We start from the raw sequence: 26,624 nt of genomic DNA on the forward strand, positions 1-26,624 counted from the left end.
AGTAGTTGTTCCCAAGCCTTTAATATGAAAGTGAACCAGCCTTTCTATGACTGAATGACCCCAAGTCCCGGGGGTAAACAACTCTACAAAAATTAACGAGTGACTGTTCTACAGAATTAGGACAATGCAAACCTTACAGGGAAGAATCTACAAGCTACCTTCCACTTAAATGCTAATGATCTACCTTGGCAACTCTGGCACTCTATAACCTTGGTCTCAGGCAGGAAAGACACGCAGTAGTGGTAGATAAGCATTAAGTTCTGAGTTAAGGATAACATGATTATTTCTTTTTGGAGTACATGTGTGCCCACAATTACATATTGCACTGGGACAGAAGTCAAAAAAGAATGTAAAATTATTGCCACCAGGATATACTTACTATATGTGTATATTTTTCCCAGTGAATACTATCCCTTAAACGTCAATCTGCAGACAATGTTACAAAATATGCAGTAAAAAAATCCATTTTGTTTTCTTTAGAAAAACATCTAAATTTCACAGTTATCAGTAGAATATTGTGCAGTCATTAAAATAATGCTTCTGAAAAAGTAGGTGGTGACTTAAAGAAATATTTATTACATTATATAAAATTAACATATATTAAATGCTATATAGCTTCTACAAATACCTAACCAATACTCCTCAAACTTTCAAGGTCATCAAAACAAGGCAGCCCTGAAAAAAATGGCATAGTCAAGAAGAGTTTAAAGAAACATGATGACAAAATGTAGTATCGTATCCTGGATAAAATCCTAGGATAGAAAAACATACCAAGTAAAAGAACACACTAACATTCAGGTTTCTGCAAACTCCTAAATGTTAAAAAGTTCAACAAAGGCCTTAATGTGTACAATGACTACTTAAAATGATATATTTTGACTATATTACTTGTCAAAGTCTCCAAAAAAATTGGAGGTCTGTTAAAAAACTGTGCTAAGTGGCTTCTATTTTATCTTTTCTTTTAATGTAGAAGTGGACCCAGCAGTGCAAAGTTACCCCGTAGGCAGACAAAGCACAGGCTTGAGACACTAACAGAGCAGGGTATCAAGACCACTTATTTGAAAGAAGATGATGTATTTCTCTAACTTATGGTTTGGTACTACATTTATTTCGAATTAGTTTGAACCAGAAGAAATTACTAATACTTGACTATTTTTTATTAGAAGAAGGTAACTTTAGATAGTTCAATCCAGGATGCAGAGGAATGGGCAGTCCAACTGTGTTGTTTGGGGCATATGAAGTCTCCATCTGGCTCTGCTGCCAACCCAGTTTTCTTGCAGGCTCTTCATCTGAGTGGTCAGCTTTGTAAAAATATCTGCATAGTGTATGTTTTGACCTCCTTCTCTCATTTCACCTAATCTCACCTCCCCTGCCCCAGAATAAGCAACCTAGTCTATCAAGGCCTGGGGAGCGAAGGAAGCTTGGTTACCTCTCAAACCCATTAAGCACCTGAGCAAAGACAAAGCACAATTTGTGGGAAGTTTTTTGACACCCAAGAAAATCTCTATCCTCAGTGAGCTTACTAGAAATTAGTTTTTGTTTGGGGGAAACCAGAGCCTATGATTTTGTGCAATATTTCCTGAAGGAGCTAAGAGTTGCAGTAGAGAGTGAGGAAACATTCTGGAATGAGGGTCTGGAAAAAAGTATTTGGTTTGTTAAAAAGCTCTCGTGCCCTGTATTTGACCTGCATTGCAGAGTCTTTAGTAATAAGGCAGTATTTTATCCTAGCTTCCTCCATCCCTCCCTCCTCCTTCTAACTCTGGATTTTTTTTTTTTTTTTTTTCCTGGAGTAGCAGCCACAGAGCATGGGGTGAAAAGTCGCTGGAAGGACAAGTTGACAGATAGCATTTGGGTCACTGGGTCACTGAAAGGCGTCGTGATCTGGGCTCAGACAGAGCGATTTCCTCGGTGATTTTAATCTTTCGTCTGTTCACACGTCATGCCACCTGGACATAATGCAGAGAAATCTGGAGGCTTAACAAACCCTTCCCCTTGCCCCTAAATCTCACTTGGACCAAAGGAAAGAGAGAGGAAAAAAAAAAGAGAGAAAGACAGGGAAAGACAGTTAACTCTCTCCCTGCCACCCCCATCAACAGCAGAAAAACCTAGGAGTAGAAAGACCTTGCTGGCAATTAGTAAGCTCAGGGCTTTGTCTGAGCAACAAGGGCCCTGTCTTTATGGAGACTGTAAATAATATAACAAGTTGCCCCATTTACTGCCTTAGACACATATACGTGTCAGCTTTATCCTTTTTCGTTGACCCTCTGTCTAGGTTTTGATTTACTTTCAAATATCTTGTCATAGATTCTTGGAAAACATTTATTTTGGTGCTGGGGGTGGGGGTGCAGGCAGTTGGAGAAAGGATGTAGAGAAAGAGCTACCCACAAAAGGAAATATTAATATCTTCCCCGTGACTGTGACCAGGCAGTCTGTTTTTCTTATTTCCCCATAAGTTTCTGAGCTATTTCCGACCAAGGGTGTTAAAGCTTAGAATTAATGGATTTCAACAAAGTGGATGTCAATGTTCCAGAGAAATGCTTCTGCTTAACTTGTTAGCAATATGTGCCAGGTCATGTTTGATAGTGCTGGGGAGTGGGGAGGAAAAGGCAGCCAAGAGACTGCTAGGAAGATGTTCTTTCAGGTTTCTTCCCTCTGGACAAATGTTGGAAAGAGGGAAAGGCTCTGGTGCTCACCCCTTGCTCCCACAGAACGCTCATCATCTTCTGTTAAAGCACTTATCATTAGCATGGTTATCTGCTTAGATGTCAGCAGTAGATTATGAACTCCACAGGGGGACTTTATCTTTCATATTTCCCAAAGTGCCTGGAATATAGTGTGATATTTTAAATATTTGCTTGTTCATTTTATCAAGCAGGGCTTAAGCACCTATTTCCAGATGGTCAATGAGGATACAATGAGGCATACATTACGGTCTCTTTTCTTAAGTTGCTCATACTGTGGCCAGGGAGACAGATACAGAAAGCTAACATTGATAACAACATCCTATAGATGCTTCCCTGGATGTGCAGGGCTCCATGGAGGGAATCGTGAAAGAGGGGACTGGTCTACTGGGGAGGGGAAAGGTGAATTGGGAAAGGCATAAATTAATTGATTGTAGAGGTACAGTTCAGAAGTTACACAGGCCAGTTGAAATGCTACCTCAACAGCCTTTGAGAGAAGTAGCAGGGTCTGATGTATTACTACTATCAGTGGGGATGAGAGGAGAAAATGCCTTAAGAAGTAAAAGGAAGGTGGTTCCACAGAACTCAGTGGCCACCAGTGACATAGGAGTTAAGAAGAAATTACTTCGCCAGATAGTAAGGGTATGGGGGTCCTAGGTAAGGCTTTTCTTTTTAATGAAAAGGAGCCCCAAATTATTTTCCTTTCTAACAAAGAGTAGCCTATAAAATCCAGCTGCAGACATATTTAATGGCAGTTGTGCCAATCGTGTTAAAAATGGCAGCTCTATTGTCCCTTCTCTTTGTCAGCCACATGTACAACAAGAAGCAGACAAGATGGCGCTGATCAACTGGAATGTCCATTTGCATAAGATTAGGTTTCCAGCCTTTCCCATGTACTACGTAGATGTCGTAACTGATCAGACCTCTCTATGAGCCCTACGTAAATCAGACACCGCCTCCTCATACTGTGTTATAAAACAGTCCATTTGCACCAACCGCTCCTTTCTCCTGCTGGGAGACCCTCTCTTGGGCTTTGTCAATGTGAGGAAGCTTTTACTCTTTCTTTTCTTCTTTTCCTATTAAACTTTCTGCTCCAAAACCCACTCCTCATGTGTGTCCATGTCCTGAATTCCTTCTCCACCGAGACCAAGTGCCAGTATATATACCCTAGACAACAGAGCCATTTCACCGGGATATAGAGCCAGAAGGAAAAGAAGTTGGCATTGGTGACCGAGTCTTTAAGAGTATGGTTCACCAATACAGGGAAAAGGAAAGAAAGAAGGGAGGTCATAATAGAGGCTCTAATGTCATGGCTGTGTTTATTAATCTCAATAATCAATTTAACTGTGTTTGCTCAGGTTATTACAATTGCCTTGGCTTTGAATAGATACAACTTCCCTTGTTGCCATTAACCCTGGAAAACTCCATTTACTTGTGCCACCGTACAAGGGAAACATCACAGGCAGCAAATGTGTAAACTTAGATTGAGGTCTGGCTTGGAAACCCTGAGTCCCGGTTTACTCACCTCTATGCCAGATATAAGCACTCATTCCCTGCTTGCCTACATCATTAGTTTGTGGTGAGGGTGGAATGAGATTATACCTAAAAGCTACACTACAAAAGAAATGAGATATACCAGCTTTGTAACTCAAGAATTTGGAGAGACATTGGCCTTTCCAGCAGAATTGGGGATTGGCCTTTCCAGCAGAATTGGGGTCACTGACAGAAGACTAACAAAAATTAAAATCACCCACTGCCTTGAAGTTAACAGACCTGAATCGTGAAGATAAAACTTATCTGAAGAGGGTATTTGTCAAGTGGCACTGCTCAGTTCTGTCAAATCATCCACCCAGCATGTGCTCTAGATTGCCGAGCTTTCAGGAGGCCCATATATCAGAGGAAAACTACAACTTCCTTGATAGGTCACCCCAATTTGCACAAGTGGTAGCCCTAAATCTTGGCCAAATTCCGGTTTGGGCAATTCCATTTAACTTCTCATGATTCCAGCTTCAGCTTCACTGGGAACATTGTCCTTCCCTCCTGTCATCCACTTGGAAATTGCCACGTCTAGGAGAGCTCTCACTACATTTTGATGTGTGCTGAGTAGATGTTCCTCCGCTTTGAAATGAAGGTATTTTTCTTGTTAAACCAATTTCCAGGTAACTTATTTTTAGAACATAGCCCCAGACCTTTTCTCAGTAACCAGGTAAATTAGAGAATGAGAGACCATAATAGCTGCTCTGGAACTTGATTGTTTGTTTGTAGAGTCTGCAAAGGCAAAGAATTGCTAGTGGCCAGGCAGACCACATAAAGTGTGAAGAGACCAGTGCGGTCCAAGACAAATGGGAATGATCAGAACTGGAGAGTTCATTTCCCATCTAAACTCTTTTTTTTTTTTTTTAAGTAAAACATTGTATAGTGTAAACAAAACTCATTCCTCAGTTTAACTTGGTTTCTAGGTCACCATTTATTAATCCCTAATAATGTAACCTTCAAATCTTACCAATTAAAAACAAATAACAGAGGCACTGAGGGATATGATTTCCAGAGCCAGCTGAAGGCAAGTCTGTTACTGTCGCACCTCCCACCACACAGTCCACACAGCTGGGCTTCCATTCCAGGTTGCTTTCTCTTCCAACCTTTAGAAATGTTGCATTATCCTTCACAGTTTCTCTGCTTTCCTAACATTCTTTCTTACCATCTCTTATTCTAATGGTGTGCATTTTTTGATTTTGATAGAAGGGATGCTGGGACTTTGAACAATATGGGTCCAGTCTTGGTTCTATCCCATACTGGCAGATCAACCCTGGGCCAGCTTCTTAACTACTTTTGAGATTCCTTATTAGTGGGCACTATTACAAACTAGACACTGCTCATCTAATTTAATTTAAAATTTTAATGCCATTCAAATTTTTAAAATTCTCTTTAAATAGTGCAGTAGGCCCACATTAGGATAACAGTTATTTGAAGATTAAAGTCACCACCTATATTTAAATTGATATTTTCCGTAATTGAGATGCTTCCCACCAAAAATGCTGTCCATTATGCAGTAAGTATCCATTGGGAAATCAAATTTTTATTAACTGGATTAGCCCCCATTAGAACTATTTTAGAAATTGTTTAGGAACATTGTTTTTAGAGAGATTTGGGATTAAAAACTTGTTCTGTCATTTAAAATTTTTGTGACCTTGAATAATTATGAAAGCTTACTTTCCCAATATGTAAAATGAAAAAAAAATAGCTACTTCATTAGCATAATGTTAAATGAGAGTGTGTGCAATGCCCCTGGCAACAGATGTTGAAGTAAATTTTATATTACATAGTCAGGTATCTTCACTAACCCTCTTTCTTCCTTTCCTACCTAACTTTTACATGACCAAAACACAGATTTAATCTGGAGGAACTAACTGCTTTATTTTTAAAAAGGAATTTTAGAAACACATTTTTTTTCTAGTTGAGAGAGTCTGGAAAACTGAAAAATATGACAAAATTTGAATGGAAGTAGCATTTGGTTGCTTAACATGAACCTGACAAATAAATAGATTTCCTTAAAGTTTCCCGGTAGGACTGTTATCCCTGTTGGTCCCCTAACTCAAATAACATATTAAAGAAGAATAAAGGGTGCATAATTTTTTGAGGTCTGAACTCATTATATGCTTTTGATTTTTCAAAGATATTTATGTTCCAAGTGAATGGCAGGTGAGAAAACCTCCTGCCATACTCTCCCACATTCTCCACAAAGGGAAAATTCTGAGTGACAGTTTTGTGCTCATAATCCAACCTTTAGAGAAGTCTCCAAAGGATTTCTGCTTTGAGCATGTGGAGACTTGGTTTAAGTATAACGGTTTGATTGGAGAATGATGAGGCTTGGACGAGTGATGGCATGGGGATTGGGACACGATCAAGTAAGGATGAGATGCAGGGTAGGAAAAATATTCAGAGGTCTTCTTGCATTGTCCCTTTGCCCCAGTCCCTAAGGAATCCTGAAACTCTTCACCTGGTGGTGGAAGTAGCATGTGTAGTCTAAAATCATTCTGCACTCATCTAGGGACTGAGTCCTTACGTCTTTGAATTTTAAAGGAAGCGTCCTGCTCAAAGTTTGCTCCCTGCTTGATGTCTGAACAAAAATGAGAAATACCAGTCCTAGTGATGACCTTTGAATGCACAGCATACCATAATTTCAAGCACTAGAAAAACTCCTAGTTGATGAGTCCTAGATGTAGAAGCAGATAATTCTATAATCTGAACACTTGCCAGCTCAACCACCGTATTTGGTAAATGGAGAAAATAAGGCCCAGAGAAACTAAATCAATCACCTAAACTAGGAGTTAGTAAATTATGACTCACAAACCAAATCTGACTCATCACCTCTTTTTGTAAATAAGGTTTTATTGAAAGCAGTCATATTCATTTACATATCATTTCTGGCTGCTTTCATTTCACAACAGCAGAGTGTAGTAGCTGCAACAGGGATCATATGAGCCTCAAAGTCTAAAATATTTGTGATCTGATCCTTACAGAACGTTTGCTGACCTCTAATCTAAAATCACATAGTCAACTGGCAACAAAGCCAGAACTAGAATTAAGGTCTTGAACCACACCAGAAGAGACAGAAATAATATGAAAAATTTTTAAAAAGCAATGTATATAAATAATTGGGGTCCTGGAAATAAAAGAAATTACGGAACCTGATATATTTGTATTATTTATATTGCTACTATAATCAATATTGGGTTGCTCTTCTAAATCTACTAGTCCTAAACTAAACTTTAACTAAGGTCAAAAATTAGAGAAGAACTACGTTAGTTCGCCAGAGTCCTCCATGGTCCATGCATCCATTTATCTAAGATAACTGTCAATCTGCTCATCAGACATGCTGTTGTTATACATTCTCTTTTTGTGCCTTTTTAAAAAAAAATCCTGTTTAAGGATCATTCAGCATCCTAATAAGGATTTCATGAAGATTAAGCAGCAAGGGCATTTAAAGAACAAATCACACCCGACAAACTTCATAGCCTTTTACAATGTAATTTCAAATTAGCGGATGAAAGGAAGGCAAGGAATCTTATATCTCTGCCTTTTTGTAAAACGCTTGTGACAGGATCTCTCACAAAATGTTAGTGGCAAAGCTATTTTATATCAGCCCTTTCCAATTCAAATGGGCTTCAATGCTTCCACCTAGACCAAGAAGTTTAGGCATGGATGTGGCACCTCTGAGGTTACTAAGCAATATTACCATTAACCTTGCACTAAAGTCATGATCATCAAATATGTGGGTGATATTCAGATATATAATAACATCTCAAGGGAGGTCAGTCAAAGAAGAAAAAAGAATTAGATAAAAGTAAATATATGGACTTGGACCCACCCAAAAAATAATCTGTGTAGATAAATAATAAGCCAGTGTCTTACCCTTGAAGTAGCTCTTCCAAATTTGAGACCCAGAAGTTAATGAACACCCAAAATATTGAATTGGGAGTTAGGGTTACTGCTACTAGATATGAAACATTCTGGTATAGCCCATCCCTATTCAAATTATGAAGATAAAGATTTCTAAGCAGCATGGCAGATTGGTTGTTAAATAATAAAAGAAAAATAACCAATTCATTCATTTGTGTATTCATTCATTCACTCTCACTCACTCAGAATTGGGTGCCTGTCATGTGCTTGTCACCACTTCAAGCACAAACCAAGTACAGATCCTGCCCTTATGGAGTACTCTCTTCTCTCTGTCTCTCTCTGTCTCTGTGTGTCTTGCTGTCTCTGTCTCTCTCTGTCTCTGTCTCTCTCTCTCTCTCTCTTTCACACACACACACACACACACACACACACACACACACACACACAGAGTTTTTCAGGAGATGCTAAGTACCAGGAAGTAAACAAAGCAGGATGATATACATTGACAGAGGAGTGGGGGACAGGCTATACTATATTTGATGATTTGATGGAATGATGATTTGATGATTTTGTACTATGTTTGATTATTTGATGAGGGACACACAAGAGGAACATGGAGAACAAAAGGAAAGGTCCTGGGAGCTGAGATCTGAGGGGCTGACAGGTGCCAAAGTAATATTATCTTGTAGGTTTTGATAAGATAAAGTTTGGTAAGGTAAAATCAATTTGTATTTTATTTTTATTTAGATGAGAAGCCACTTTAAGACAGAAACTAACAAAATGATTGGTCTGGTTGCTCTATGGAGAAGAGACAAGGGAGCCAGCCAGGTAGAAGGAGGAAGGCAGGTTGGGAGGACAGCACAATATTTTAAGTGAAAACTAATAGCAGCTCAGACTTCGGTGGATGCAAGCAGTGAACGTGACCAAAAGTGGCTGTATTATGGATATATTCTGACATTATAGTCAATAGGATTTATCACTTGTTTGCATGTGAAAAGAAAGAGAATAAAATGAGTCACAGATGACTTTAAGGGTTTTGGCTTGAACACCAAGATAGTGCAAATTGTCATTTTACTCAAACGGAGAGAATTGAGAAAAGAGACAGCTGAGGGAGTAGGAATCAAGAGTTCAGTTTATACCAATTCAGTGAGTCACAGCATTTGCACACATTATGCTTCCTTATATCTGATCTTTCTGAGAACCTTCAGGAGTTCTCCATCTTAGGATGCTAAGTGGCAATTGTAAGTTGAAGTTCATGCCATGATAACCAACATTAGAGAGCAAGTATTATGCCCAAGATAAAAAACATTAAGGACATAGAGAAAAAGTCACAGAGCAGAAATATCACTGCCTCTACCAATGAAAAGCCAAAAGTTAAATCTGTTGAAAAAACCAGTAAGAAATAGCAAGGAGTAATTTGGCTTTTGGTCATGCGATATTCAAAAACAGGTCTTGAGGGGGCTGAATTTAGAAATGGAAAAAGAAGAGCAAAAAGAGGATTAGGAAAGATGGTAATTTGCATGCTGTCTTTGGAAAGCAGAGTTGCCTGTGGGTTAGAATCTATTGTTCTCAGATTCAGAACAAAGATAACAAATAGTGTAAAATTGTGGCTTGTCATGATTAGCTGGTCACCTTCAGAAAGTTACTTTCTTTTTTGGAGCTTCAGTTTCTTTCTCTGTTGAACATAAGGTAAAACTAGATAACTTTTTACAGTGTTCTCACCTTTCAACATTTAATAAATTCTAGATTATGGCCACTCCCACTGTATCATTTCTCATCTCATGGCATGCTCCTCTCCCACGAGGTTTGTATTAACAGATGAAGAGGAAAGACATTCAGTTAGATAGTAATAGCATCAGGGAAAAAAAACAAAAACAAAAACAAAAAAAACAGAACCAAGGAATTGAGATAAAATTCTCTCTTGCCACCACAGAAGGTTATAAAACCTTTCCCTTAATCCTCCAGAGTCCACTTACCTTTTGAGTTCTACCCCATATGTTGAAGTGGGAAGTGCTCTGTGCAATACAAAATGTTCAACAGCATCCTGAACCTCTCCTCACCAGACTCCAGCAACGACACCCCCGACCTCCTCCTGTAGAACAGCTAAAAAAAACATCTCCAAACATTGCCGAATGTCCCCTGGGGGACAAAATTGTCTCTACTGGAGAACCACTGATCTGAGAGAAGCAGAGCCACTGATTCCATTTCCCTGCTTGAGCGAAACACCAACCTGGGCGGCATGCCCTCTGACCACTGCTCATCACAGCAGTTTACAGCTAACACTATTTGCCACGATATAAATTCCCATCCATACAATTAACTAAGACATGGCTTGTGTATTAGCATATCCAGCTGCTCGTTTGCCTTTCCCTGATATTTCAGTCCAAGTACAGTGGTTTGGCATAAACAATACACAGTCAGCTGAAGCCTGAAAGATACTGTAAATATCCAAGTTCTAAACTACCATGGTTTTTTCAGGTATACTCCATACAAACCATTCTTAGCTTGAGAGGGAAAGGGAAAAAACCCAACCCTAATGCCATTACTTACATAGGCCCATTAAAAATGAGCTGTGGGTGAAATACGCCTTTATTAAACAGATGACATTACATCAGGAATGATGAATCATAAAGTTTCTTTTCAGTATTACAATGGTATACGACCTTTTAAACTTTAATCATTCACCTCATATTCTGCACTGCCGTCAGGTGTGCAGGCTTCTTGCTGATTACATTAACATGAGGCAGCTGGGGAGCTGTTGGCATCCATCCTCGACAGGCTTGTACTAGCATGGCTCCCAGACGCAAAGCCAGAGCTGGGGCAGCCCCAGACCTGTCTGGAAAGCAAATCATGGCCTCCAGCTCAACCCTGGGTCCAGCAGTGACAGGAAAAGTACTCTTGTGTCTCACACACTGTTGTTCTCCCAGAACCTGGTGTAGCATGTAGCATACAGTAAGGACTCTATCAATGCTTTTGGAACAAGTCTCAAAGGTATTGGAATAATCTGTTACATTTGGACAGGGCTACCAGTTTAAAAGATCACTATTCCGTTTTCATGGGGAGTGGGTGAAGAAGGCTCAGCGTCACGCTGGTAATAACTGATAGAACTTGGCTACAGTTTGTGTTCCTTCCACTGCAGATAGAAGATAATACCGTGCTGTTGATAAAAGCGCAGGCTTAGCTTCCATCCCAGCACTTCAGTAACCATGCAACCTTTCACAAGTCAATTAAATCCCCTGAGATACAAGGTCCTTCTAGGTTGATTGGGAGAACTATTTGAGATGATGCATGTAAAAAGCTTGGCATGATGGATGACACATGCTAAGAACCCAATGAATGTTTTTTATAACTATTTACAGCTTCATAAAATCTCCTGTGGACAAACTGAAAACTACAGAATCCTCAATGGAAAGCAAAATTTGAATTGTCATGACTATCATTCCTAAAATTTGATTGAGGCCCCAGTTAATCTGCATATACCTTTCTCTTGCTCTTTTTTTCTTTCTAGTTGTTAGGAAGCTGAAGAAGGGACAATTAGTCACTTGCCTCTTAATAGCCTCATCCCGCAACCTGGTACCAAAAATATCCCACAGCCCCTCTTGAGAAGTTTCATATCATGAAGTCTTTGTGTCAGTGATAATATATAATTAATATATAAGTTTTTGTTTTTGTTTTTGTTTTTGTTTTTGTTTTCGAGATGGAGTCTCACTCTGTCACCCAAGCTGGAGTACAGTGGCTCAATCTCGGCTCACTGCAACCTTCACCTGCCAGGTTCAAACAATTCTCGTGCCTCAGCCTCCCAAGTAGCTGGGACTATAGGCACATGCCACCACACCCGGCTAATTTTTGTATTTTTAGTAGAGACGGGGTTTCACCATATTGGCCAGGCTGGTCTCAAACTCCTGACCTTGTGATTCACCTGCCTCGGCCTCCCGAAATTCTGGGATTACAGGTGTGAGTCACCGTGCTTGGTCATAATTATTTTTAACTGTAGTTCTTCTCACTAACATTTTAAATGGCACAGAAGAAAATATAAGGAGGTTCAAGAAGAATTTTAGTAAAGCTTTTTGATAGATTTGGAGGTTAATAAAAAATAAAAATTTTTGAAATAAATCTTTTGAGTTGTAGCTATGTAAGAAAACTAACATTTTCTAAGAAATCGTCCATTGGTTTCTGTTCAGAGACAATATGCAAGTGTGGACAAAACCTTATTTTGTCTAAGGGTAGCCTATACTATGCTCCTTATGAGACTTAATCCAAAATTAGGATTTTGAATTCATGTATCATTTAGTATACTTTAGCTATAACTTTCAGAAACACCAACTAACTTAATGTAAATGATAAATAACGGAAAGTCAGGAGGTATGTCGGTATTAGAGTTCATTACCCTGTTGGCCCAACAATGTCAGCGAGACTATTTCTTTCCATCTTTCATTCAGCATTACCAGTTGTTGCTTTGGTCTTTGCCTTGTTTTCCCCAAGGCCTCTAAATGCTATCATAGCTTTTCAACACAGTCATAACCAGAGGTGGAAAAGGAAAGAAGACTACTTCCTTAAAGAAGTCACTTTTGTTAATAGCAAAGAAACCTTTCTCATGTTGTCTCCAATAGGTATTATTTTCTGTTCCATTGGTTGGATCTGGTTCCTATAATTACCCTCAAACTAATCACTGGTGGAGAGAGTGAAATTACTATGATTGGTTTAAAACAATCGTGATTCACCCCCTGAATCGTGATTTAATACCCTGAACAAAGCTGAGGTTCTGCTTGCAACTTAGAAAGTGACTGAGAATGGGCTGGGCGTGGTGGCTCACGCCTATAATCCCAGCACTTTGGCAGGCCGAGGCAGGTGGATTATGAGGTCAAGAGATCAAGACCATCCTAGTCAACATGGTGAAACCCCATCTCTACTAAAAATACAAAAAATTAGCTGAGCATGGTAGCGCTTGCCTGTAATCCCAGCTACTCGGGAGGCAGAGGTAGGAGAATTGCTTGAACCCAGGAGGCGGAGGTTGCGGTGAGCCGAGATTGTGCCATTGCACTGCAGCCTGCGTAACAAGAGCGAAACTCCAACTCAAAAAATAAAAATAAAAAAAGGAAAGTGACTGAGAACGATTATTAGGTAGACAAACAATTGTCTGTTATCCCTTTAGTCACATTCTAGTTCACTGGTTCCTGAATCACCTTTTAAACATTCTTCTCATAAGCTAAGTCAATTATATTACAGTCACTGGACTGGGACACAGGAATCAGTACTTTTCGAAGCTCCCTAAGTGATTCGGAAGTGTAGAGATGTTTGGGGATGATTGTCCTAGCTATCAGCTCATGTGAGCCCCATTCGCAGAGGCCTATCGAGAGATTTCCCTCCTGGTCCACAAGGGATCCTAGAGGTCCAATTTGATCCCAGTGGACACACAGAGAAATCCCTATGACTTATGTTGACTTGAACAGAATATGGAAATATGTCATCATACCACTACAGAATCAACACAACAGTCAAAATATGAGAGAGAACTAAAAGTTCTCCCAAATTAGCTGAATATTTTAAAGTATTAAATATTTTATTGTTTTATGATGTTTAAGCCAGTTTATTATTTCCAAATGATGATTAAAATGGGACAAAATAGCTTTGCATCATAACTTACACTGGGGAGTTTCCGAATTGTAAAGATCATCTAACACAACCACTGTGATGTTAGCTTTAAAGACATTTTACAAGGCCATAATTATTTTACCCATTTTTTCACTGCTGTGTTCTTAGTGCCTAGATGAACATCCCACACCACGCCTAGGTTTATGACTCCTTGCTCAATTTCCTCATCTGTTATGTGGGGACACGAATACCTTATATGACCTATAGGAGGAAGGAAAAACTGAGTTTCGAAGATGCAAAACTGAGAGCCAGTTCTAGCATCACCCGCTGAGCGACATGCTAGGGAGTCACTTAATCTCCCCAAACTTCTCCAGGAAGAGAAATTCTGTTTTGTACCTCAAAGAGTCTCTATGGGACTCCAGGGTGGTGGTGTATGTGAAAGTGCCTTGCAACATGTACATTCCTATAGAGATAGGAGTGATTATTTTAAAGGAGATAAACGTAAATGTTCAATTAATGCAAGACAAATTCAGAGTGCCTTCCATCTGAAATGTGCTCTTCCCTTTCTCCCTTTTCCTCTGTCGCTCTCAAAATGTTAATACGGGTCTCCTCTATAAATAACGATAGTGGCATACTGACATCCAGATTTAAACTCTGCAGCACAGCACCCTGTACAAGGAGAAGGCTGACACAGAGCTTCTATTTTTATATGTTTAGTGATATATCCAAGTGTCACTCAACAACAACAGGAAAGGAGCGACTGAGCTGATATCATTCACTCATATCTTCACCCCTCCCCCCGCCTACCACTCAGACATATCCGTGACAAGCGCTGCCTAGCTCCACCTGCTCACCACCTGTCAATATCTGGGTTGAAAAAAAAAAAAAGACTCCGGCACATGACTCTTAATTTTTACTAGTATAAATATAGATATTCTAAATAATAATCTATGCTCAGCACTTACACTGCAAGGCCACAAGAATTCCATTGCATTGTCTCTTGAAATGTTCTATCTCTGTATCAGATGATCCCTGCAAAGGCTATTCCAGGCTTTCTAAGATGGAAATCAAAATAGATTGTGGCATTCAACTGAGATCACTGGGGAAATACACGGAAATACCATGGACTCTGATTACAACTTTCATCAGGGCACAGAATCAATTCTCCTGACTTCCGAGAAAGGTGCTCCTATGATTTTATCTCCTGAGCAAACCAATGCTATGGCCCCTTCCTCTTCCTCACAAATCTTTCAGAGGTTAAACTGAGGCATATTATCAAAGACAAGTAGGGGTAAGAGCCTCATCAACTAAAAATCAGTATGGCTTATCACAGTCTCAAAACACCTAGGAATGTGTCACACAAAAAAGATCAAAGTCCACCCAGCAAACAAGTGACAGGAAAACCCAACAGTGCCTGTGGGCAGAAGAAGAGAATGCATGCCTTACTAATTCATTATTTGGGTTGTTATTCAATATGCTACATGCCATTTATAAGTTTTCTCACTGTAGCAATTTGATTGACGTCATAGCAAAACAGAGACAGCTATGAACCAGACAATCATAGGTTCAAATCCTGTCTCTGTAAGTTTCTGGATGTGTGACTTTTGAACGCATTATTTTGCTCATTCACATTTGTTTCCTCATCTGTCATACATTTCGCAATACTTAACTTGGAAGATTATTATGAGGATATAATGAGAGTATATATGTGATATGTACCAAAGTGGTTGGTTATAGTAAGCTATAGCTAATACAGTTGTCCCTGGTCCTTGGTACCTGCAAGGATTGGTTCCAGGACTCCCTGCAGAAACCAAAATCTGCAGATGTTTAAGTCCCTTATATAAAGTGGTGTAGTGTTTGCATATAACCTACGCATCCTCCCATAAGCTTTAAAATATACTTTAAATCACCTCTAGGTTACTTAGAATACCTAGTATGATATAAATGTTACCTAAGTGTCTATCAATGGATGAATAAAGGAAATGTGATATCTGTACACCATGGAGTGTTATTCAGCCATAAAAAGGAATGAGATCTAGTCATTTGCAAAAACATGGATAGAACTAGAGATCACTGTGCTAAGTGAAATAAGCCAGCACAGAAAGACAAACATGGCATGTTCTCACTTATTTGTGGACTCTAAAAATCAAGACAAACTCATGGAGATAGAGAGTAGAAGGATTATTACCAGAGGCTGGGAAGGGCAGTGGGAGGGTGGTAGGGGAGGTGGAGATGGTTAATGAGTACAGAGAGAAGTAGAATGAATGAATGAGACCTACTATTTGATAGCATAGCAGGGTGACTATAGTCGATGACAACTTCGTTGTACATTTTAATATGACTAAAAGAGTATAATCAGATTGTCTGTAATTCAAGGGATAAATGCTTTAGAGGATGGAGACCTCATTCTCCATGATGTGTTTATTTCACATTACATGGCTGTATCAAAACATCCCATGTACCCCATAAATATATGACTAGTATGTACACACAAAAAATAAAAAAGGAATTGTAAAAATGTAAATGCTATGTAAATAGTTTTGGTACTGTATTTTAAAATTTGTGTTATTTTTATTTTTGACATTTTCAGTCTACTGTTTAATCTACAGATGTGAAAACTGTGGATATAAAGGGCTGATTGTACTTCCTTTAACTTGAATGCAGTGTTTCAGTAGACCCCGTGGCTTCTTTCTCACTGAAAGATTACTTCTACAATCGAATTTTGTCCAAGATAACAATGTGGAGTCTGTTGTTTCAGGACATAAGTCTTAAAGAAAAGGCGTTGACTTAAAGCATAATGAATCTATCCAGAAAGAAGCTATTGTTGAAAATCTAGTGCAAGAATTTTGGCTAGTACGAACTGTACAAACCACAAATGGAAAAAGTGAGGGTGGAACAGGATTGTACTCAAAAAGGCAGGCGGAATTCTGGGTGGGAAACTCCACTTTTGTCTCTCTCCTGGGAGTCACTCAGGAGAGTTACTCAGGGCCTGGGCTTGGTGCTTCGGACTCGTAGAAAGGTGCCCCAGAGCAGAGCTCTAGCTCCGTATTCAAAATTATGTTTCTGCACTGGAGTTAGAGCGCTCACCTTGCTCTGGCTCCAGCATTGCGCTAGAGGAGTTAGTTGAGAAAGGACCAAGAAGGGGCTGTGGTGCTGAAAGCGGCATGGCAATAATATTAGCAGGGCAACCACGTGACCTGAGTGGAGACACCAGCGCATTGTCATTTTCACCCCAAGAGGACTTAGGTGTTTGAAGGCCTTCTCATCCTGTGTTCACTCAACAAGAAACTAACAAAGCAGATGACAGTGTTGCTGCACTTCCCAATATGAAAAAATTACATTTTTCTAAGTTCAGATCTGACTTCCTAAAGGAAAGATGCTTCATATATATTTCTGGAATGTTATATAATTTAGGTAGTAGATAATTTAAATTTGTTGTTTTTATTTAACCTATGTATTTGGATAATGGTATTGTTTCAAATGTACTGATGAGACCATTGACCTTGCAAAATATTCGAAAAATATTAGGTGGTTAAAATCACAGTATTAGCTGCAAATCTGGATTGAAACTGAAGTCTGTCGGACTGTAAAATCCCTTATATAAAACCACTCTCACTGTAATTACTGTGCAGAATATTATCCCACTATTGAAGACTTTCTAATTTGTCCCTGTTGTCAATTGGGTCATGTTTTACCTTCTCACCTTTATGTTGAAAATTTGCTACTTTCCCAACAAAATCTTATTTACAATTAAGGTAACCACCAAAAAATAGTATTTGTAAAAATAATTATAGATGCTGGTACAGTACACAGCACCAAATAGATGCTCAAATATACGCACTACCTTAAATTTGAAAGAATTAGAACCAGCAAAAAAACAAAACAAAACCAAAAAAAATGAGCCACATCTCATAATTTATCAATATCTAGAGTGGGAACTGGGGAGACTTAAGAAGATTTCAACACAATTGATACCATATCTTACAAAATAAAACTTCAACTAAGCCTAGTTACTTTTTCTCCTGGGTTCATAAAACTCCACATCTCAGAGTCCTAAATCGGTTTAGAGGTCATATACAAAGACACGTATGTAGTACAAAGCCCTGAGAAGAGGTCACACAAGTTCCCAGTGAACCTCTGCAATGATAGACTCAAACTCCTAAGGTAACTATGGCATTTTCCAAATGCTCCAACTGTTAGCAAAAAAAGTTGGGTCCCCCTTATTCGGCCAGTACATTATAATTCTGCTGTCTCTGTCTGTCTACACAAATGCCTGCTAGTCCTCCTGAACAGAACATCAAGAATCTACATCTTACTTGCAAGAGTAAGTGTCAATGTGTCTACCGATGCATATGTGTGAGTGGTGGTTGCTTCTTTCTGCTGGCCATGAATTCCAGCCTCCTAGGGCTACATGGCTAAATGTTCTTCCAGAGAACAGGTGGAGATCTCTGGAACAAAAAGAATAACAAAGCATAAAATCTTTCCACAGAAAGAAGAAACTGAAAAGATGCCAACTTATACGGAGATGTGGAAGGGAGAAAACCTTTGATCAGTACTTCATTAGAATATTCAAGAGGAAGGAACTTGGAATCTGATGGAAAATCAAGCAGTCCAGCATAATCGTAAGCTTTATATGCTCTTTTCTTTTTTATTTTTATTTTTTTTATTTTTTTATTGCATTTTAGGTTTTGGGGTACATGTGATGAACATGCAAGATTGTTGCATAGGTACACACTTGGCAGTGTGGTTTGCTGCCTTCCGTCCCCTCACCTGTATCTGTCATTTCTCCCCATGCTATCTCTTCCCACCTATTTATTTATTTATTTCAATTCTTTGGCTTGTTAATTTGTTTTGATTCTAAGCCTCCTGATCAATCAGTGCTGAAAATAAAGTGGGGCCAGGTGACCTGAGAGTACCCTGCCTTGTGAGTGTATGGGCACTACATGATAAAGTCAGGTTTAATGGTGAGGGTGAAGGGATGAGAGGATTGTAGGTGAAGGGGAAGAACACAGGAGTTGAACCCTGACGATGACAGCAAATCACTGCTCAGAAATTCTTTTGCTGGAAGATAGTGTGATTATCCAAAACCCTGTGGATTGGGTATTATACAGCCTCTACCGTCTGCCCTTCAAGGGTTTCAATAATTTTTACTGTAATAGCTGAGCTCCATTCTGACAAAATCAAACATTACTTAGTCAAAGCAACTCTAAGGAAAGATACATTAAAGAAGACTCTAATTAATAGCATATTTGTGGAAAACAACATTTTATTACACTTGAATGAATGCACTATTAGGGTGATTTACCAATAGAATGTTGGGATGTTTTGTCTCTGAAAATACATTCTTTCTTAAATTTTATAATTGATAGACAAGGTTCAATCATAATTAAGTAGCACTATGCACTAAGCACTGTCTTTCTTAATAAGAAGATCTGGTCTCCTAAATAGGCTGTTAATGCCCAGATAATCTTTTTCATGTCTTCAATTTCATAAAGATCCCTTGCCAAAAAAAAAAAAAAGCAAACCTCTGCTAAGTTAGAATTCAGAATAATCCTACTTCTCAATTAGAGATCTTAGTATAGAAAAAGTTTTTCTGTCCCAAGAGGGTATTCGTAAGCAACGAGTATTGGTGAGTTTGACCCACTTTACATAAAACAGATTTTTTTTCCTCATATTTATCTTATTCCTCCCACTTTTCTAGTTGCTTTCCCCTCCCTTCTCCTTTTCATAGAACTTATTCTCTCAAGCTGTTCTCAGTTAGGCAGTATCTGCAAAGAGCGCTGATGTTTTCACTCTGAAAAGTCTCCAGTGATTACACCCAGTCTCCTTCATGCTAGAACTACATATTTATCAACCCCAGAGAGCAAAGATGAGGCGGCACCATGGTAGTGAGTGATGTGAATTGCTGTCACAGCAGAAATTGTGCTAGGGGAGGCTTCTAGATAGGAGAAAAAAAAAAAAATCTTCCTATTAGGGAGGGGCAGACAGCACAAAGAGAAAGAAAAGAATGGATGAATAAAAAGAAAAAAAAAAAGGAGGGGCAAGAAGAAAGCAGTGAGCAATTAGAGAGGGCTCAGTGGTGTGCACAGTTGCCAATCCCTGCTGGAAATGCCCTCCGGTGGCCAGAAGTGGGTCATAAGTGTAATGAGCCAGGCAGCCTGACATCTGGACTCTTTAGTCCAGCCTCAGGTTTCCACCTGGCTATGACAACTTGAGAGCTTCAGAGCTCAAAGGTAAGTGGAAGATTTTCTTTGCTTCTTGTCTCCTTCATCAGTCACATATTTTCCTATGTGGGGCAGAGCTCATACTTCCTGGCTACATAGATATAACCAGGGGAAGCTACAATCCAGACTGAGACTCCCATCCCCATCATCAAGGCTGCACTGAGTTAAGGGAAAAATTGCTTTAACCCCTTTCTAAGCACATAACTTACAAGTTTCTAATTAGCAACAACCCCAGGCCTTTTAATTTGCAGAGTTGCAAATAATGCTCATTTCTAATAATTTATTTCCTCCAACAGCAGCCAACATTTTTGCAAAAACTATTTGGCTTCAAGAAAACTGGACAAGAGTAATGCCCTGTTGATCTAAACCATGGCCACTACTTGTGAAACTTCCCAGAACACTTTCATCCTGGCAGCGGACGAATACGGTCATTATCAAACACACATATGGCAACCACATTTTCTGAATGCCAAACAGGCATACTGGTCTAATAATAGGATAAAAGATTTGATATTGGAGAAATGGTACCCATATTACTGATGCTTTTTACAATATTAAGGAGTCCATCTTTACTATCTTTTCCATGTCTTTCTTAATAAATCCTGGATGGAGAATAACTTTTCTTGTATATATTTAATTTTTCTTATCCTGCAGCTTTACCCCTTACTCCTCTACCACTACTCTTTGTCTTATCACCTTACAGACACCACTGACCTCTGTGAAAATTGAGCGTAAGAAAGTCTAAATGCCTCTTCGTCAATACTACACTACTGCTTCAAATATGACGCAATCACAGCAGGAAAACAAAGCAAGGCACGTGCCAATCCCATCAAATTTGCTTCAGCTTCCTGAAAACAGTAAATAATAAAACTCTGGATTAAGAAGCTGGACCCAAAGCTATATAAGGTTCCCTCAGTTTTCTGACATCTGAGAAACTAAAAGAGAGTATTTCTGCCTTCAAGAAATTTGTGCAAGGATCAGAGATTAAAAAGATTATAAACTGGTTACAGTTTGACTTCAGCATTTCTGAAATTTTCTTTCGAGCTGTTTCTTTTTCCCACTGTGCTGTTTTCTTTCTCAGTAAATCTAGGGTGGAATCTGAGATTCTGCATTTCTAATGAAGCCCCAGGTATTCCAGTGCTGCTTGTCCTAAACCACACTTTGAATAGCAAGAAACTAAATATTCAAGTTATAAGACAGGATAAATGTACAAGGATATGTAAATTTTCATAATTTCCTGAAGAGTATCCTTTTAACAAGGACTGAAGAAATGGTTCTCTCGGGACTGAGGAGTGGTGAGTGGATAAAATGTGCAATTCGGAGTCACAGAATATGAGTTCTCAAAGCAGGCTTTGGCATTTGCTGAGTGATCTTGTGTTACTAATATTTCAGATGCTCAATTTTAATCTATAAAGTTAAGAAGTGTAAAAATACCTTCTTCTGTTGGCTATAAAAATCAAAAGGGATCATGTATGACACAGACTTAAAATGATACTCAATTGTTAATATAGATGAATCATATGACTTAAGTAGGCCATTCATTGCAGGAGGTAATTTTAGGAATTTTAGGCAAATGGTGTTTCCCACGGCCCATCAAATCATAGCAGCAGGCCCTGTGTTTATTCTGCTACTTTAATGAGCAGTCCTAATCGACTACAAAGAAACCTGTAAAAACAAATATCGTGATTAGGACTTATTGAATTATGCAGTTGGCTTTATTTTAATCAGTTATCCAGTAGTTACGGACTTATTTGATGTGTTTTATCTTGTACATGTTTCCCGAGTTGTCTCAGGCCCTACAGCATCAGTCAAACAAAGATAAATAGCTGAGCATAAATTTTCAAGTCTGTTCATTGCTCCACTGTATCTCAGTCTTTTTACTATTATGTTTGTTTAAAGGCAGGGTAGAAATGTTTACCTGTCCCAGAGAAAGAGTAATGTGCTTGTTGTTTAAAATACCTAGCTGGTTGTGACTGACAGCGACTCACGATATTCTTTGCATGACTTCCTAATTAAAGGAAGGCGGAAGCATCTATGTCCCACAATAATGAAAATCAAGTGGATGCCATCTAGATCCCACTTTCACCCTGGGCAAACATAAGGAAGGGCCAACTTACAATGTCCCGAATGACTATGAGGGGCCACCTTTCCCTAATATTAGGCTCTCCCTGCTACATCATGAGCCTAATTTTTTAAGAAACATAAATCTTTCCAGAATGTGGTGTCCAGGTTTTTGTAAGATGAAATCTAGGAATTCACAGTGTGAGGAAAGAAAATTGACAGGTATTATCAGAATCAGTCCATGAGGCAAGTGGATAGCAAGTAGGATGAAAAAAAGCAAAGATCTAGTATCAGATGTTAATTAGAAGATAATGAGAGCATAAGTTAGGAGGTCCCAAACACATACCTGACAAAACCACATCAAAGAGAAGTGCCTAGGAAAGCCAGTGAGGTGACTGGAGATGGCAAAAAGCAGTCCTAAGCATTTGACAATTCTGCTTGACTTCCCTCTAGCTCAGGGACATTTGTATTAGGCTTAGCACACACCTACTGCTTTTGCTACTGGTATTTTATGAGCACCATCCAACACCTAACTAAGTGATGTATCTCCTTGCCAGGAATCCAAGTTTATCATGTGCCTGTGTATTTTCTGTCCAGCTGAAACTTTAAGCTATTGGAAAGTAGACTTATATTTCTCTTTTTCAGAGATGAGGTCTCACTCTGTTGCCCAGGCTGGGATGCAGTGGCAGAATCATGATTCATTGTAGCCTCAACCTCCTGGACTCAAGCAATCCTCCTACATCAGCCTTACCAAGTACGGTTTTTTAAAAAAATTTTGTAGAGATGGAGTCTCACTATGTTGCCCAAACTGGTCTTGAATTCCTGTCTTCAATCCTCTTGCCCTAGCCCCTCAAAGTCAGATCTATATTTCTTTTTCTCCCCTCAATTTTATGCACAAAGCAGAGGTGCAATAAATTATAGATGAATGAAATTTCTTGATAAAGCTTCATGCTGAGTGCATTTGGCATTAGAGTTTCACTGACTTGGGGACCCAGTTGCACCCATCATGTTCAGCTTTTTTGAATCTATTTACAAACACAGGTCTTACCAGCAAAATAAATGGGGATATTGCTGCTACTGGGTGACTTGCCCCAAAAAGCAAATAATTTGCTGTAACTAGACAGTTTCCAAAACTGAACTCTTGGCCAGCTGAAGCATTAGGATTTATATAGAAAACTGGACATGCCAGAAAAGAAAGCATTCTTTTCTGCAGTAGAAATTCTCAATTTCTTGCTTCAGGTTGATCAGAGATTTTCTTAACTACAAATTTCTAAATAGAATCGAGTTTCTCTCTTGGAAATTCAGATTATGATAAATATCTACCATACTGCTATGTCTTATTTGCTGACAGGACAAGACTCAGCAAGTTGGTGATGTGAGAGATCCCTTTTTGGTATTTGGTACAATCTGATTTCATCTCTACTTGTCTTTATTTATCCTTCCCCGCTAGATTTTGGCTCTCTTAGATTCAAATGACATCTTTAAGGGGAGAAACAAAGAATTTGCAATTGTTTCCCAGCAATGTGCAAATTGGCACTTAATTGAGAATTAATGGTGTGCTAACTGCTCACTGCAGCCATTCCCACTGCAAATTGCACTGGGACTGCTTGCACTTTTGACTTTGACATGCTTTTTATAGGGGTACATGAGTAATTTGATCTGTAAAAGACAGAGAAGATTCCACCTCCTGAAGGAAAAATACTAATTAGCAGCAAAATCTAACTGCAGGGTCTCTCTCTTGCTATGTTTGGCTTAATGCAAACTCCTGCCATGCTGAGTTTCTGCAGTGGATTGTCCAATACAGCCTGTTTAATTTTAATTTCTTTTAGCAGAGTTGATATTCAATTAGCCACACCAATGAAGGGTTGGATGCATTAGCAGACATAATAATAATCTCTTAACTTTGCATAGAGCATTCGCATTTACAAAGCACTTTCACATTCTCTTCATAACTTCTGTATTTAGCAATGAATATAAGTCCCATTTTACAGATGGAGAAACTTAAGTTCAAAGGTATTAAGGATATATCCGAGGTCACACAGTAAGTTGTAGGGGACAGAGAACTCACATTCCTTAGTTTTTAATTTGTTACATTTTTATTCTATTATGCCAAGAAATGGTATGATTAGGCTCATAGCAATACCTTCTTTAAGCATACACCACATCATTAATATATTTTTTCAACACGAAGTTTGACTAAACAACACCATATAATACATCCTAAATGTTCTTGGAGAATAAGAAAATGCAAGATGGGATTCTCAGCTTTCAAAAAATTCTTTAAAATATGGCAAACATATACAAAATGTAAATGGTGATGTTAGGCAAAAAAATCCTTGAGGGTAGGAGCTATATCTAATTCATCATTTTATCCTTTCACAATTCCTAACATAACACAGGGCCTAGCAGATAGTTGTCACTAAATATGTGTTGGAAAGAAATGAATAGCCATGTCCTATTTCCTTGCGTTTTCTATGTCCTTTTATTTACTTTGCATACTAAATTTTACTATCTGTTAATGCATATCTTATTATTTGTTTATTCTCTGTGTCCTCCACTGGAATGTAGGCATCATGAGCATGGGCTTTTTGTCAGTTTCATCCATGATATATGTCAAGCAAGAAAAACAGTGTCTGGCTTTTTTTCATTCAATGGCCCAAAGCAAAATGATATCATTTGAAAGCTGGCTTGGTTGGCCAGAACAGTCGAAGACTGAATTTAGCATTTCTTGTTTCTCTGGCTTTGAAAGCCATAATCTGACTTTGGAAGCTTTACTTTTCTGAGTGTCTAAAGAGAGAAGTGACCTCATTCATTAAAACAAAAAGTTGCCTGAGAGGTTTTTTTCTTTTTCTTTTTTTCTTTTTGTCCCCAAGCATGCTAGTACAATGTGGAGGAGAAATGATGTTTACATAAAGCCACAATACTGTCCCTTTCCCCTTAGTGTGTCTTCCAATGACCTCCTCCCTTAGATGGACCACTAAAGATAGAAAATATCAGAATAACTGCCTCCACATTTCAGAAATGCCTCCCTGTGGATCTAGACCTAGCCTCAAAAAGCAAATATGCAGTCAAGTGGGTTCAAGAACTTCAGTGCTACACTGAAAACCATAGTCTGATCTGTGACAAAAATATCCTTCTCAAGATTCTTCCTACAGTGGGATTGAGGGATTGAGAAGAGGAGAAGAAGCCTTTGCCTCCCACTGTGAACATGTGAGATCTCCAGCTACGCCCATTCTCATTAGCACCCAGTAGGGTGGGTGTGGCGACAGGCACATGGAAGACTTGGCTCAGAGCCCAGCCTAAGAAGTCCCTTGAGATGGTCTTTAATAAACCTCCTGGGATGGTTTGGGAAAGCTAATTACGATGTAAAATGTACTGTGACTACTTGAAATCAGAAGTAGCTAGAGAGTGTTAAACATTATTTTGTCAAAATCCAATTGTTTTATCAACGGGGGAATTTTCTGTTCATGGGGCTTTACTACAACAAGTGTGGTTAGTATTATAGCATGTAATCAGTGAGAGTAATTGAGACATTCAGAGCACTGCCGTTTCACAGGACAGGGAAGTGTATCTTCTAGATTGTGCTATCCTATTCGATAGCCGCTGCCATGATCTGAGGGATTGTGTCCCCACAAATCTGTATGTGGAGAACTACTTCCCCTAGGGGCCTGTATTAAGATATGGGGCCCCTTGGAGGTAATTAGGTCATGAGGGCACCAATCTTATGAATAGGATTAGTGTCCTTATAAAAGGGGCTTGAAGGAGGCTGTTTGTACCTCCACCATGTAAAAACACAGAATGTGCCGTCTATGAAGCAGAGGTGACTTCACCAGGCACCAAATCTGCTGGTGCCTTGATCTGGGACTTCACAACCTCTAGAATTGTAAGCGATAAATTTCTGTTGTTTATTAAATTACCCAGTCTAAGGTATTTCGTTATAGCAGCCTGAACAGACTAAGACAGCTTCTAAGCACATGTGACTATTTGAGCATTTGAAATGTGGCTCTTGTAACTTAGGAACTAATTTTTTAATCCTATTTAATAAAAAGCAATTTATATTTAAAAGTGGATACTCAATTCAGTTGTTGGAAACGTTTATAGCATATTTGGAACAACCTGGATATAAAAATTATTTTTTCAACTATAAATTTCATTAACTCTAAATATAAGTTAAATTTCTGATAAAAATTTAGTGTCTGGATCAAAATGTACTATAAGTGTAAAACATACACAGTGTTTGAAAGACAGTACAAAAAATTAAACATATCACAAATAATTATCTATATTGATAAAACATTGAAATACTATTCTGGATATATTAGGTTAAACAAAGTATATTATTCAAAGTAACTTCATCTGGTATTGTTAAATGTGTCTTCTGAAAATTTTAAAATTATAAATGTGGCTCATATATTATCACAGGATAATTTTTTCTAAATAACCATGAGGCACTATTATGGGCTGACTTATGCTCCCTGCATTCATATGTTAAAGTCCTACCTCACAAGGAAGTGGCTGTATTTGGAGATAAGAGTCCTTAAAGAAGTAACCTAATTACTTCTTTAGGCTAAAGATAGAGTCTTCAAAGAAAACTAGGTTAAAATGAGATTGTATAAGTGGGTTCCAAATCTACTATGACTCATGACCCTCCTTAAAAAAGAGGAAA

At 38.7% G+C, this 26,624-nt stretch overlaps 2 long non-coding RNA genes across 6 annotated transcripts in view; one reads left to right on the plus strand and one right to left on the minus strand.

Annotated features, from left to right (window-relative positions):
- The window catches only part of LOC141582265 (uncharacterized), a 329,329-nt gene extending 310,157 nt beyond the window's left edge, over window positions 1-19,172 (plus strand). Inside the window, exon 6 of the long non-coding RNA XR_012515088.1 lies at window positions 18,163-19,172. This is a non-coding gene — a long non-coding RNA (uncharacterized LOC141582265). The remainder of the gene's footprint in view (window positions 1-18,162) is intronic.
- The window catches only part of LOC141582264 (uncharacterized), a 432,453-nt gene that overhangs the window by 138,657 nt on the left and 267,172 nt on the right, over window positions 1-26,624 (minus strand). The window lies entirely within an intron of this gene.

This window comes from Saimiri boliviensis, chromosome 19, assembly GCF_048565385.1.
Source record: "Saimiri boliviensis isolate mSaiBol1 chromosome 19, mSaiBol1.pri, whole genome shotgun sequence".
Taxonomy (NCBI): domain Eukaryota; kingdom Metazoa; phylum Chordata; class Mammalia; order Primates; family Cebidae; genus Saimiri; species Saimiri boliviensis.